Source organism: Sitophilus oryzae, unplaced genomic scaffold, assembly GCF_002938485.1.
Source record: "Sitophilus oryzae breed Bouriz unplaced genomic scaffold, Soryzae_2.0 scaffold_811_pilon_pilon, whole genome shotgun sequence".
In the NCBI taxonomy this organism is placed as follows: Eukaryota; Metazoa; Arthropoda; class Insecta; order Coleoptera; family Curculionidae; genus Sitophilus; species Sitophilus oryzae.
Window position 1 is genome coordinate 2259037 of NW_022147430.1, and position 15434 is coordinate 2274470.

Below are 15434 nucleotides of genomic sequence, written 5' to 3' on the forward strand. Positions count from 1 at the left end.
TCTTGCATTCTGCATACGTGACCAGCCCATCTTAAGCGGGACTTTGTAATCATGACTTCAATACTCTCGCAGTTGGCTTTTTCAAGGATCGATACGTTTGAGACGTGATGGAACCATTTTATTCTTAAGAGTTGTCTAAGATGTCTCTGTTGCAACTTGTTTAATGCGTTCATGTGTCGGCGGTACGGCACCCAGGTTTCGCTTCCATATAACATGGTGGGAATTATTATCGCTTGGTACACCGCAAGTTGCGTTTTTGTGCTCAAGTCATGATTGTAGAAAACCCTGTCTTTTAATTTCCAGAATGCTCTTGAGGCGCTGCTAATCCTGTGCTGAATTTCAGAGTCGATATTGGCCCTTTCCGAAATCAAACTGCCGAGGTAATTGAATTCCGCTACATATTCCAACAGTTCATCTCCGATTTTTATAGCATTGTTGTGATCTTCCGGGGAGTGCACATGATTTTAGTTTTATCGATATTCAGCTTAAGTCCCAAGGCCTCGTATGCCCATGTATATGTGTTCAACATTTCTTGCAATTGCTGTAACGTATTAGCAACTAGAGCACAGTCATCAGCGTATTGGAGTTCTGTGATGAATTTTGTGCCCTGAGTCTTTTTATGTTGAACAGACCGCCGTCGTATCTGTATCTAATGCCCAAACCTCTCTCCTGCAGTTTGCTGTCCACTATAATGGAGAGCGCTGCCATGAATATATTGAATAGGAGAGGCGCCAAGACACATCCCTGCCTAACGCCTGTGTTTGTTAGGAAGGGATCGCTCAGTGATCCATGATATATGATGATTATGATATATGATGATTACACACTGTAAGAAATTTGATGGTCCGATGGTTGATACTCCGAACTTGTTCATAATTGCCCAAAGTGCATCTCTGTTCACAGAGTCGAAGGCTTTTGTTAGATCGATGAATGCAACGTAAAGTTTAGACTGCTGCTCTTTTACTTTTTCCTGTAAGTGCCGGATGGAGAATATGGAATCGACGGTACCGCGGTTGGTGCGAAAACCCGTTTGCGATTCTGGGAGGATTTTTTCTATATGTAGGTGCAGGCGGTTTGACATAATTTTTGCAAGAATTTTTCCTCCGATAGCCAGTAGTGAAATTCCTCGGTAGTTTCCGCAGTCTGATGCACTTCCTTTGTTCTTAAATATATTCACTATATTCGCGTTGCAAAAGTCCTGAGGTACCTCTCCGCTTTCCCATATGACATCAAAGAGAGCTATTCATTGTCATATACTAACATCCAAATCAATTTTTTATCACAAAAAAATAAAAAAGTTGTAGTAGTGAACTACTCTTAGGAAACACCCGGTATAATTATGATCGTGGCCCTATATAATAATACCTTCTCTATAAATAAATAATATCAGAGAGAAAATTCAATCGCAGTTTACTATAAAATGCTTCAATAGACCACAAAATTACATTCGCAAAAATGTCGCAAATCGCAACTCCTAAATTCAAACTCGCAGATAAAAGGTTATCGCGGTCCTAGTTTACAAAATCACAATGGCAGCAAAATCGCAACTATAGTAATATTGGTTGCCTAAATTGAAACTCGCAAATAGAAGAAATCGTAATCCCAGTTTCCTATGACAGCCAATCGCAGGTTGCGATTGTAATTTTAAAATCGCTGCGATTGAATCGTAGTTTGCGATGTTTTGCTCATCTCTAGTTCTTACAAACGAAGCTTTAGTGAAGGTCAGAATCCAACGTGTTACATACATAACATATGAGATGCGAATATCTAGCACAGGGCCATGTAAGTGAAATATTCAAAATGGCAAAAATATCCAGCAAAAGTTTCCCAATTATGACGGGTGATGACGCTGATCGTCAAGATTTTTGGACAGGGATTTTGCTTACCGACAATACGACGCACAGTGGTTTCGGCAATGGAAAAAAAACCCAAAAAAAGAGAGTGTTAAATCGGGTTTAAATTATCCCATCTTACATCGAGTTAGTTCAAAGACAATATAATAATATTACTTTTTTAATTTAATTACTAGTTTTGAATTTACAGCACCTCCTTTTTGACAATTTTCTTAATATACGAAACGCGCAAAAATAAAGCGAAAACAAGTAATATTTTACAGCCCTTCTTTTAATTCCTAAAAATCGGTATTACCCAGGAACTGTTTGGTTTATCCATGGGCATTAAAAGTAAAAATCATTTTGCCAAAATATACCGTGCCTTTGGTGCAGTTTAGTTTGAATCTATTTCTAATAAAATTACTTTACTTCTTACTTTAATGAGACTAGAAAAAAAAAGCTTTACCTAGCTTTGGTCTCGGATTAATTTGACTAAAAAAAGCAACTGTTAAAGTAGTGATTCTATAAATTTTATCGCCTGATTCGGCCAAGTTTGTTAAAAATTTAAAATAAAAGATAAACAGTGTGAAAAAAAATTAAAACTACTTTCTTCATTTTTGCGGATGCCGAAAACCGATTTTAGATAAATTTTGATATGAAACTTTATCAGTATTGTTGTTGGATTTGTCTTATTAGCTGGATAATAAACATGTCGCAATTTGTGATACCATACAGTGTTGTGTGCGAGTTACTCTTTAACCGCGAGTACCCTTTAGAGCAAGGTTTAAGGGAACAGTATCCAGAATTACAAGGAGAGCGGTTGTTGCTGGTAACTGGAGCCATAAAAAAAAAGATTTCAATCCAATTTTGCCAAAAAATTGAGAGAAGTGCATCATGTGAAACGATTTTTTTTTCGGAAGTATAGTGAGTGGTTGCAGGGCGAGTTTTTGGTTAATTTTCCTGAATCTGATCATGAATCCGAAAACGAGTCATCCCTTAAGTCTGTCGGAGGTCGCCCAGAGAAACCTTTTGAAGATTTGTGTAAAAGAAGTAAGCAAAATAAAATAAAAAAACTTCGAGAGGATTTTTCGGATGAATTGATAATCGCAGCAGCAGAACAAATAAAAAAAGAAAAACAAGCTGATACTATGAGGTATATTGATTCTAAAAAAGCCTTGGGTTTAATTTTTGACGCATCTTTAACAAAATATCAATATGAAATATTAAGAAAATGTGTTAAGGAAGTAGGCTGTAATATTTTCCCGCCCTATTTGCAACTACTTGATTCAAAAAAAACAGTGTTACCCTAATACGGTGGAAATAACAGAAAGTTGTGGTAAAGTCACTTTGCAAGGCTTATTGGATCATACTGTGGCGAGAATTATACAAGGAAAAACGGAGAATGAATTGTGCATGATTAAAAGTGAACTCACACTGATTTCAAAACGGGGATGTGATGGTTCATCAGGACATTCTCAATACAAACAAACACTCTCCGATGAAAACGTCACAGATGCAAACATGTTTTTGACGTCAGTTGTGCCCTTGTCCTTATCTGAAAACCACGATGCTTCCATAGTTCGTTGGGAAAATCATAGACCATCCTCTACACGATTTTGTCGGCCTCTTAAATTTGAATATATCAAAGAAACAGCAGAGGTAATACGAAATGAAGTGGAAAGAGTGGAACGGGAAATTTCGAATTTGACACCTTCCGTCATCAAGTTAACGGGAAAAACTTTCACTGTTAACCACACCCTAGTATTGAATATGATAGATGGAAAAGTTGCGCAAACAGTGGTTGGAGCATCATCAATGGCTGTTTGTTGTGTATGTAATGGTAAGCCTTCAGATTTTAATAATTTGGAACTAGTGAAAAGTAAACCAGGGGCAAACAAGGCGATACAGATGGGCTTCTCTCCATTGCACGCTCGCATAAAATTCATGGAATGTGTGTTACACATTGCATATAATAAAGAGTTTGCAGCTTGGCGAGTTAATCAGGAAATAATTATAATATCAATATACTAAAAAATATAAATTCATAAAAAAAATAATATATTAATTTCATAATGAGATAAATTTATTAGAATTAAAACCTTACCGAAAATCATAAAAAAAGAAAATCATCGCAATGGAGAGCGATACCCCAAAAAAACTCCAAAATGTCCCGAGGTATAAAACAGCTCTTTAAAAATACCCACAAATAATGGAAATCCTCCATCCCCCACAAAATGGAGGTCACTTAAAATTTTGTAAAAAATGCACGCATTTTTGTTTTACCCTGTATTATGGGTATTGGCCAATAATTATATAAACTGCAAAGAACGGTTCGACAGTCGATAAAAAAGCGTTTCAGAATCTGGCTAGCAATTCAAAATGCCTTCAATAGTTTAGAAAATACAAGAAGTTCAACTTTTTATGTAATAGTACTTTTTTTAGTTCTATGATCTGATATGTTATGATTTGTTAATGTTTGTTTAACAATGTTATACCAAAGAGGTTATACTTAATATATCAATTTGCATAGCCTAACTTTTTTATCAATAAACTTTGTAGATTTTCAGATTATTTAATTCCTTTTGTTTCCGTTTGTAATTTTATTTTTAAGACATATTATGTGATTCTTTCAGATAATATGTTTTAAAAATAAAATTGCAAATAGCGAATAAAAATAATTAAAATAAAAAAGTGCATTTTACAATTCCCCCCGGCCCCGCACCCCTTTGGTTAACCTGTAAATGTCAGCTTTGTCGAGAGATGGCGTTACGAAAATGGAACCGATTTATTACAAGGAACTTGGGCTTCTTTTTCGTTAGTATATTCTGTGATCTAGCAGAGAAGAACAATCGTACAGAAGCGACAAAACGAATCCCGCCTAAAAATTTGGAGTGGGAGGTAAACCTGCTTACTGTAATCTCAACGTATTTTCGGAATACGGCCAGTGTTGCCATTGTTAATATAAAGTCCTGAAATCTTACTATTTTTTTTTATTTGTGTACATAATTAATCTTTTTGAATTATTTTTTCTATATTTTATCCTTACCTTATAATAGTACTAAAAGAAAGAACTAACTTTCAGAACTAAATATTATTAAAACTTAAAATAGATGTAGGTTTGTTAGCGTTTAATAAAAAATACTTAGAAAATTAAAACTATTAGAAAATCGCATATATAATATATTTTTTGTTTTTTATGTAAAATATGATTTTTTAATATACAGGGTGAGTCTTAAATAATTGTAAATATTTTCAGGGCTGGTAGATAAATGAAGCATATTTTCTCTTTACCGTCTTTTTCAAAAAGTCCAGAATAACCGAGATTCTTTGAAAATTAAAAAAAAATTACTTACATTTTCAGAACCGCTGAATCTTTTCTGGGTTTTCTTTCTTGTAAATTTAATCTACCATCTATGTTCTCATATTATAAAGATATTATGTTTTTCAATCATTTTAGTTTTAATCATGTGCTGATGCACTGCAGTAGTGAAATGTTTTGGTGTATTGTGGTGAATTAGTGTTTTATTTTGCTGTTGTAACATCTCGGTTCCAACCCTCAACTCTAATTATGTTATTTACTTTTTGGTTTGTTGTAACGCTTGTGTTAACAGCTGGTAAATAATCATTTTTTCTTAAAATTGTTTAATTTATCATTTTGTTTAAAAAAAAACACTTTCAAATATTAATTTTGAAGTAAACAATATTATCAGATACGATTTGAAAATGTCCCTCTAAAAGGAATAGGTTAGAAAATGGTTAGAACACGTAGTAAATGCACAATTCGCGGAAACCCGTTAAATCTTAAAAGATAGTTACTGTTCACTATGATTCCTAAATATTTATAATAAACTTTTTACTGAACACATGTTTTTTCAGTGAACAGCTTTTCTTATTTCTTTTGACTTCATTGAATTTCTCTCAGTGCAGCTATAAACTACTATAAACATGCAACATGCAATCTGTCACATACGCCAATTTGAAGGTCACAAAACTTGGTCCCCCGTACTTCAATAGTGCCGACGGTTTTTGTCGCTTCTCTACGATTGTTCTCTGAAGATCTCTGTATCTAGGTACGCAGAGTTCCATGTAAATGTCTGTTCCTCTAAAAGTCGACTGGCTAACGAAGAAGCTGTGTTGATGCTCTGGAGTTTTTTGTCAGATTAAAACAGATATGACAGTGTAGTTCCAATTTTAATCGAGAAACTTCGGCATGTCCTAAAATGTTCAGTTTCGGACATACAGGATGCCGAAATTTTACTTTTATTTCGAATATTTCCAAATGATTTCTGAAATCGGTCGGATTTCTGAAAAAAAGGTCGATATTTGGATGAAAATTGGTGTCTGGGTGATTTTGACAGAAGAAATTTGGGATTTCGATGTCAATATGATTCCTAGTTGTAGGGAGGGGAGGCCATCTACAGGTTTTTGAACTGTTTTGAAGAGTAATAACGTTTTGTCTGTACCTGTATTAAAAAACTACTGAGTAAAAAATATACATTTCCATCGTTTTTTACGTAAAAAAGTACTCTTGGTAAAAAGCTCTACGAGTAATGTTTCTCAGGATAGTTGGAAATAAAATAATCAATATATGTCATTATTGACAAAAATTAAACATGATTACTAGATAGTTATTAGACTGAAATAATAAATCTGGAATTTATTTGTGCCAGACATTTCAAGAGAAACTGTTTTATCATATTTGTTTTAGAAAAATGTTTTATTTAAAAAAAATAAAAACTTCCCAAATTTTTCATTTCGGTCAAATAAATCTCAATGAAGAGACCTTTTTAAGTAAAAAAGCGGGGGATTTTCACTCAGTAGTTTAATACAGGTACGGGCGAAAAGTTATTATTCTTCAAAACAGTTCAAAAACAAGTAGGTGGTGCCCCCTACAAGTAGGAATCATATTGATATCAAAATCAGATTTCCCGTACCAATAAACAAACAAACAAACAAACAACGCTTTATTGTACAAAAAGCCAAAACAGCTTCATCGACAAAGCACTCACAAACACCAAAATCACAAAAAAAATACAAACAACAAAAAATACACAATACAAATAATACAATTCAAAAAAATTTAGGTCTTTAAAATTACAAAAAGAATATACATGGACAATTTTAGAACAGTACGCAGTAAATAGATATAATTTTAGAGTTATAAAATATTAAATACTTGACCTTTGACCAGTGTGTGAGATGATCAAAATTTTAAAATTCAAAATTGTTCATAATTAACATCAACAAAAAAGTCCTTTACCGCATGTAGGGCTCTCTCCAGTAAGTATGATTTTAGAGCTTTGCGAAATGCGGGAAAGAATGAAAGCGACTTGATATTCAAAGGCAGATGATTGTACATTTTTTTTGGCATTGTACAGTATTGAACCTTTAACTAGTTCTGAGCTCGGGGTTGGCAGATAAAGATCGTGCTCTGCATTCCTAAGTGGATAGTTATGAGATGGCCCTTCGGGAATAGCAGATATGTGCTTGCGGATTAAGCAAACGGATTCAAAAATGAATAAAGAAAAAAGAGTCAGTATTTTCAAATTTTTAAAGAAATTCTGCCAGTGAGTTCTACTGTTCAGTTCCAATAAATATCGAACTGCTCTCTTTTGAAGTCTAAAAACACGATCAAATTTTGTTGCGCAGCAAGTACCGCAGAATGGAAGGGCATAACGAAGATGTGACTCAAAAAGGCCATAATAGGCTATTCTAGAGGTTGAGAAGTTAAGTTCCTTAGAAACTGATCTTAGCGCAAAACAAGCAGCGCTTAGTTTCTTTGATAGAGCTTCGATGTGAAAGTCCCATTTTAACGAATTGTCTAAACAAGTCCTAAGAATTTCACAGAGTCCACGACGTCAATAGTGGTGTTATTAAGTACAAAAGGTTGTATAGTACTTTTATATGACAAAACTTTAGTTTTTGATAGGTTGAGGCATAGGAGATTAGAATCGCACCAAGACTTAATGGTGCGTAAGTCACTGGATATAGTATCATATAGTACCGCAACATCTGGGCCGCTCCAAGTGAAACTAGTATCGTCCGCAAAGAGGCAGATTTTACCGCTAATGTCGCTGCAATGTCGTTGATAAACAGCAGAAACAAAATAGGGCCAAGTACTGAACCCTGAGGGACACCATATTCTATAGGCTTACAAGAAGACATAGACGTATCAATCCTCACAAGCTGCCTTCTGTTGCCAAGATATGACTTAAGCCATTTGAGCGGCACTCCGCTGACACCATAGTATTGCAATTTGTTAATTAAGATATTATGATTTACACAATCGAAAGCCTTAGAGAAATCACAGAAAATTGTAGCTGTAGAGTGATAGTTATTCAGGCTAGAGTATATATTATTGAAAAGGTCGAACATAGCATCATTTGTGCAACTGTTACTTAGAAATCCAAATTGATGGGTAGTAAGTATTTTATATTTAAGGAGAAAAGATAGAAACCTTTTTTTAACCAATCTTTCAATGATCTTAGATAATGTGGGCAGGAGTGCAATAGGGCGATAGTTCGAAGCTTCATCTTTATCACCTCCTTTATACAGAGGAATAATTATTGCTGTCTTAAGGCAGTTTGGAAAAAAAAAGTCATTTACAATAGCCCAAGTCTCCTTAGCGACATTACCGGCTTTGGCTAGCCTCGCATTATAATAAATGTCCTTGGCAGCTTTTATAGTCTTACGATAAACCTTTCTATAAAGTTTCACGTAATTATGAAAGAAGACGCTGTCCGTGAATTTCTTAAGATGAGATAATGAGCGCATGTTTTTTGCAGATATACGCAAGCCTGTAGTAGACCAGGGTATACCTTGTTTAATTTTGATAGGCCTAAGGGGAAACGCCTTGTACGCCAGATTAGACAAGGTATCCATAAATCTAGAAAATTCGGAATCGACGTAACGTTTTAAACACCCAGACACTTTTTTAGCTGGAATAATAAATTATAATACTAGTTAGACCTTCTGAAGATTTCAAAATAGTTACTTTCTTATTTTTATTTTTAGAATTTTCACAAAATATGCTATAATAAATTTTTCGTATACTCGCTATTTAAAACCGTTTGTTTACGATATTCTCCGATTGTGGCAGCACCGGCGGAGAATGCACCAAGCCTATAGACGCTACAGAATTTTCGCCTTGCTTAATACTAAATATAGGTACAAGCAAAACTAAATGGCTTTTAACATTTAAAGAGGAGATCGACCTTATGGCCGAAAACCGTGGTTCGGATTCCGCGTAAACAAAGTAGGCCCCATCCAGATTGGCCGCAGCAGCAAAAAAGGTAGACACCAATTTGAGATTTTTTTTTAATCTTATCAGTAAGCAAGAAGAAGAATATTCAGTTTTTTTTACATTTTGAGTTTTAGTAGAATCTAAGGCGTGGAAAGAATTAAGGTATGATATATTCTTTCATTCATTCTTAACTAGATTTAGTAAAAATTTAGTCACACATGTTTTATATTAAAGTTATTGTCTTATACAATATTTAATTATTAATTTGGAAAGCTAAAATGTTTGTTTTTTATATACCTACATAAATGTGCTTCTTCACAATGATGTTTCTTCTCTTTCTACATAAATATGCTTCTTCACAATGATAGTTCAGAAGATATTTTGAAAAAATCGAAATAAAAATGAAAATTCTACACCCTGTATCTCCTAAACGAAGCATTTTAGGACATAAATTTATACGAACTGTTTTACTTATTTTTATCTGCAGAATATGGTGGCCAAAGTTTCCCGAATGCAATTCGGACCACCCTGTATATATTTCTAATATATGAAAGGTTTTAATAATCCCCGGCTTCAAATTAGATAACTTTTTTTGAAAACGAATATTTTGCTTTGCTATTTCACCAAAAATTAATTTTCAATTCAATTCCATAAATTATCTGTATTGTAATGGAATTAAAAAATATTCAATTAAAAAAGAATTTGAATATGCAATATGCATTCTGCCCATTTTGTCAATTATGAAAATGGCTATACAGTGCCCGCCAAATCAGTTTGAAATAAATGGATATTTTTATTGAATTATTCGGAATCCATTTTAAAAGGCTGAAAAAAACATATTTTTTATTTATCAATATACAGGGTGAGTTTCCTACGATGTTCTCTATGCGTATCTCGGAAACTACTGGAGATAGAAAGTCTATTAAATGGGGAAAGAATTGCAGTTTTGTGGCGTCATAAATATATGCCTTTCAGATTTTTGAAAAAGTTCATGGCTTACTAGATATTTCGAAAAAAACAAATTTCGGCTATTTCAAAAATTGTCCCTAATTCCATTATAATCTATTTTAGACAAAAAGTTTTCAGATAAGAGTTGTAGATAATCACATCCTTAATGAGATTCTGTGCTCCGTTTTTTTCTAAAGCCTGTCATCTTTGACATATGACACAAAAATATGTTTTTTTTTAAATAGAAACCATAGTTGGCCATGACTTCATAAAAAGCGCCATTTTTTAAGCTGTTCATCGATATAAGCTATAATATGTTTCTTTCGAAAAATTACTGAGTTATAGCCAATTCTTATAATTTTTAAATAATTTCACTTAGTTAGCCATGGAAACAAGTTCAATCGTCGTTGTTCTCAGTAATGCTAAACTGTCACATCCAAACTTTGTAAAATAAAATATACAAAAATTTTAAATATGAATGAATTTCAAATGAAGAACAGCATTTAGGATTGATTCGGCTTTTCTTGGCCATACATTTTCGAGCATACGTTGACCGGTGAACGTTACATACGTTTTTTAGAAAAGTTAAATTTAGATACTCGCGCATCAATAGAGTGTTTCGAACATAACTTTCATTATGACACTCCCCCTCATAATGAAAGAAAGGTTAAAAAAAGGTTATTTATATCATAATTATGCAAACTCAGGGATAGGAAGAGTTGGGCCAATTGCATAGGCCTACTCGATCACCTGACCTATGTATTTTAGATTTTTTTCATGCGGTATGGTTAACAACAAGGTTTACAAAACAGCTTATGAATTAAGAGAGGGATTCGAAGAGGCGGTACTGAAGAAGTTCATTAAAGTCGACCGGTCGTTCTGTGGGAAAAGCTTGTAATTCGGTTTTAAAAAGATGCATTTTATGTACTGTAACGTTTTTAGTTCGTTACATGTCTTTTTTATATATGATATATATGATGTCTGGCGTATCGTCATCGGATTCCGTATCGTTCAGGCCTGATAATTTATTTGGCACGCTTGGCGTAATTTTTACGTTCCCTAGTCGCCAACCCTGTTATCGTTTCACTGTTCTGTGGAGGTGCGCGCTGTCAAGATCCTTACAAGGCGCCTCTCTGCGTTTTAACCTCACTTTGTTTTTGGCCGGTTTGCGGCACGGTTGCAAATCCTGCTTTTAGAAATGGCAATTTAAATCTTGCTGCAAAATCTGAATCAGCTGCCATTTCGAAGCTACAGGTAAAGATGAGTTATTATCTTTTATAGATTCGATATTATTATTGAATATTTTTAGGGTAGAGTTTTGGATTGACCCACGTTAACTCGTATTTGTATTTTGCTGACACGTTGGTGTACTTTTGCTGTTGTTCTCCAGAATGTTAAATGGAAGAAAGGACAGTTCTTTTGTTTATTATTGAGCCCTCGGAAGTGTTTCGAGGTAGGTTTATTTTGTTTATTAGACCTTGTTTGGTTTTTTAAACCAGAGTTTCGTATTTTTAGGGTCTTATGGACGGACTGTGTCCAAGGTATGGGCAGGTGTCCCATATCTATGTATTGATTCCAAGGTTATGGTTCAAGGTACGGACTATTTACAAGGTACGGTCATTATCCAAGGTCCTTGTAGTATCCAAGGTACGGGTAGTGTTCCCATGTATAGTTTTCCTATGGACAGGTGTCCGATGGACGAGTGTCCACTGTACAGATAGTTTATCCTATGTACAGAGTGCCCCAGCGTGGATGTGGCATAGGCCCCATGCTGTTTTGTTCTTGTTTTTAAGCCTAGTCGATGGTTACGGCCGTATTGGTTCATGGTGTCCTCATCCTGGCCTCTTTTGTTGTATTGGCCAACAGGATAACCGAAAGACAGTACAGAGATGCAAGCCAACCTCACGCTGTACTGTTTGAAGCAGGATTGCCTTAAGAACGAACAGCTAAGTGTAGATTTACGTTCTCGTTTTTATGTTTTAGATTTTCTATATTTTCAGTCTTAAAAAAATAACATACATCTTATCGTACAGACTTTACGTTTAGTGGTTAAATTCCTCATGTCTGTTTAGCATTTAAAATATGATTTAGTTCTTAGGTTTCATACGAACATATCTTGTTATAGTATTACTTTCTGTATATATCTATTCCGTGATTTTAAAGATGATTAACCGAATAGATTCTAGAATCTACGCTTGCAACATATCGGATTTAACACCGCATAAAACTTAAATATTTAAATAAAGTAATGCTATCTTTCATATATTTTCTATAACTTTTCACGCATTGTATTTTTCCATAGTCTTTTCATACAACATATTTAATATTATTTACATACATAGTTTTACTCGACAAATAACCACTATAATAATTATTAAAATTGTACAATGCTATTTACCATCAGAATTCATCATGAATAAATATAGCCATTAGTTTTAAGTACAATTGTGTTTTCTTTCTCTGTACATGCCTGCTGCCCACTATCTGTATTTTTTTGTTTATTGTTATTGATTAGTTTTCTCTCTAGTGAAATACCTTATCCACGACTGCTCTCCGATGAAAAGCTGCCGTTCGCAGTGGTAATGTTTATAAAAAACGCTAGAGTACTCAAAACAATGGCACTTTTTTTCAACATTAGCTAAAATAAATTAAAGTGTATGTAGCGATATTAGTTTTACACAAACCAAAACTAAAACTTAAAAGTTTGTGTAATGTAAATTGTAAAGAACCGTTTAATAATATATTCTGCATTTTTTTAAGTAATAAATCATAACAGAATAAGAATACCATGCCAACTAAGTGAAATTAGTCAAGAAAGATAGAAATTGGCTATAAATTTTTCGTAAATTATAGTAATGTTTCGAAAGAAACATATTAGAGTTTATATCACTGAAAAGCTTAAAACATGGCGTGGCGTTTTTTATGAAGTCTTGGCCATGACTTCATAAAAAACGCCACGCCATTTTTTAAGCTTTTCAGCGATATAAACTCTAATATGTTTCTTTCGAAACATTACTATAATTTACGAAAAATTTATAGCCAATTTCTATCTTTCTTGACTAATTTCACTTAGTTGGCATGGTATTCTTATTCTATGGTTTCCATTTAAAAAAAACATATGTTGGTGTCATGTGTCAAAAATGACAGGTTCTAGAAAAAATCAGAAAACGCAGACTCATGAGGGATGTGATTATCTACAACTTTTATCTGAAAACTTTTTCTCTAAAATAGATTATAATGCTATTAGGGACAATTTTTAAAATAGTCGAAATTTTATTTTTTCAAAATATCTAGTAAGCCATGAACTTTTTAAAAAATCTGAAAGGCGCATATTTATGACCCCACAAAACTGCAATTCTTTCCCCATTTAACCGACTCTCTATCTCCAGTAGTTTCCGAGATACCCATAGAGAATATCGTAGGAAACTCACCCTGTATATAAGACTATCGAAATATATTTACTCATATTGTAGGATTATGTGAAGTGGTCTGAAAGGAAGCCGAAAATACAATAATATACTGGGTGTTCCATTTAAAATAAATCATCCCAATCCACTCACCAAACCAAACCATCCTGTAGAAGTTAAACTATTTTTCTGAAATACAGTCTAGTACAAAGTAAAAACTTTTTTTTTTGTTTGCACATAAAGAAGATTCGTAAGTTCTTTATTCTAGGAGCTACAAATGCCCGACGCACTATTGCCGGGCACTGTATGATATTAATTAACCAGAGAGTTTTCATTATGATGACATAAATGGAACATCCCCCTTTAATATGATAAATTATGTTTTTACAGGTTTTACCTCAAATGGATTTTTAATGGGTAAAATTTTGCAGCTCCTGCGCCAGACCTAGTTTATGTTTTCAATTTCTTTCACTTTTACTTTTTTAGCGGTATAAAATATGGATGTTTTATTAAACGTAAAAAACATAGCCCTTTTTTTATCTCGGATAAAACTTTCTTTGATTTATATGAAAAGTAATTATTGAAATTTATACTAAAATTACATTCCTTTAGACGACCGTCATTAAAATTAATGCGACAAGATGTTTTTGAATAAATGATTCTCTTAAATTACAAAAATAACATCAAAGAGGAATTATAAAATATAAATAACTCTAGGTATTTATTTATACCGGGGACTTTTATAGGACTTAAATTTAAATATACACTGATAAAAAAAATATGTAAAAATACACATTTAGTGGAGTGCCCAGAGACTTTTACCTCGGAATTCAATTACTGTCAATGTATTAGTGTGAAACCTTCTGTATTGTGTTTTATAGATAAAATACTAAAATGTTTACCCATTTTTTTTCGTTCCTTTTAATTTTTTATTTTAGTAAATTCTTAATTATTTCCTTCTTAATTTTTTGATTTTTTTAATTCTTTTTCTAAGTAAATTTATTGAAATAGATAAATCTAATACATAAGCTATACCTGTTCTGCTTATATTCTAATCATTGGAATTTTGATTGAAATCGAATTATACAGGGTGGCGCATCATATACGACGCGGCTTTTGCAAGGAGAACAAAAGTTTGTATTGAAGAGAAATTTTGTGTGCTTATGTAAATCAATTTAGGCATTTTCTAAAATTATGTGATTATGAGTTCTACAGGGTGTCCCCAAAAAAGTTACATATCAAAGTTATGTTTTTTGTAATGAAACACCCTATATATTAATTGATTTTTGGATTCTAGTAAAAAAATAAAGGTTTGTTTCATTAGAAAAGTATATGACTGAAATACATTCACCGGCACAAAAAAATAGACACCTTAAAACTTTGATGTATTTTAAAGGTTAATATATTTTGTTTAAATGGGCCGATTTTGATGATTTTTTAAGCAGTGTGTAGCCAAATTATTTGACTTTTTAGTATCTTTTTCTAAATTAAAAATGATACTCCTCATCTGTTAATTATACAAGGGAAAAGAAAATGTTGATATTTTGGTGAAAGTTTGAAACACCATGTGGAATATGTTAAAACAGCAAGAAATTTAAAAATCATTTTATCATCTAAATACATCCTTTCTCGATGGTTTATTTTTTGGTTCATCTCATTAGCTTTATTTTTGTTGGAAATATTCACTTTTGAAGAAGACACTAACATTTGTTGGTTGGGAGTAGGTAGTTGCAGTTTGTGAAAAAAGGTGGTGGAAAATCAATAAATCTCAGCCAAATGCATTTTGAGGTGGTAGAATGTAGAAATGAGTGGGAGGGGGGTTAATCACTGCGACTTTACAGATCTATCGTCTCCCCCTTTCTTGAGTTAAACTCATCATACAGTCCCAGGGCTTTGACAAAAGCCTGTGTCTGAGACGGTTTTATAGAGGGTAATTCTCCATCTCCAATATCAGTGTACCTAAGTTCATTGCACGAATGGTTGTAACAGCTGGTACAATTGTAA

At 33.3% G+C, this 15434-nt stretch overlaps 1 protein-coding gene across 1 annotated transcript in view; it reads left to right on the forward strand.

Annotated features, from left to right (window-relative positions):
- LOC115889203 (diacylglycerol kinase eta-like) overlaps window positions 1-15434 on the forward strand; it is a 192454-nt gene that overhangs the window by 28827 nt on the left and 148193 nt on the right. The window lies entirely within an intron of this gene.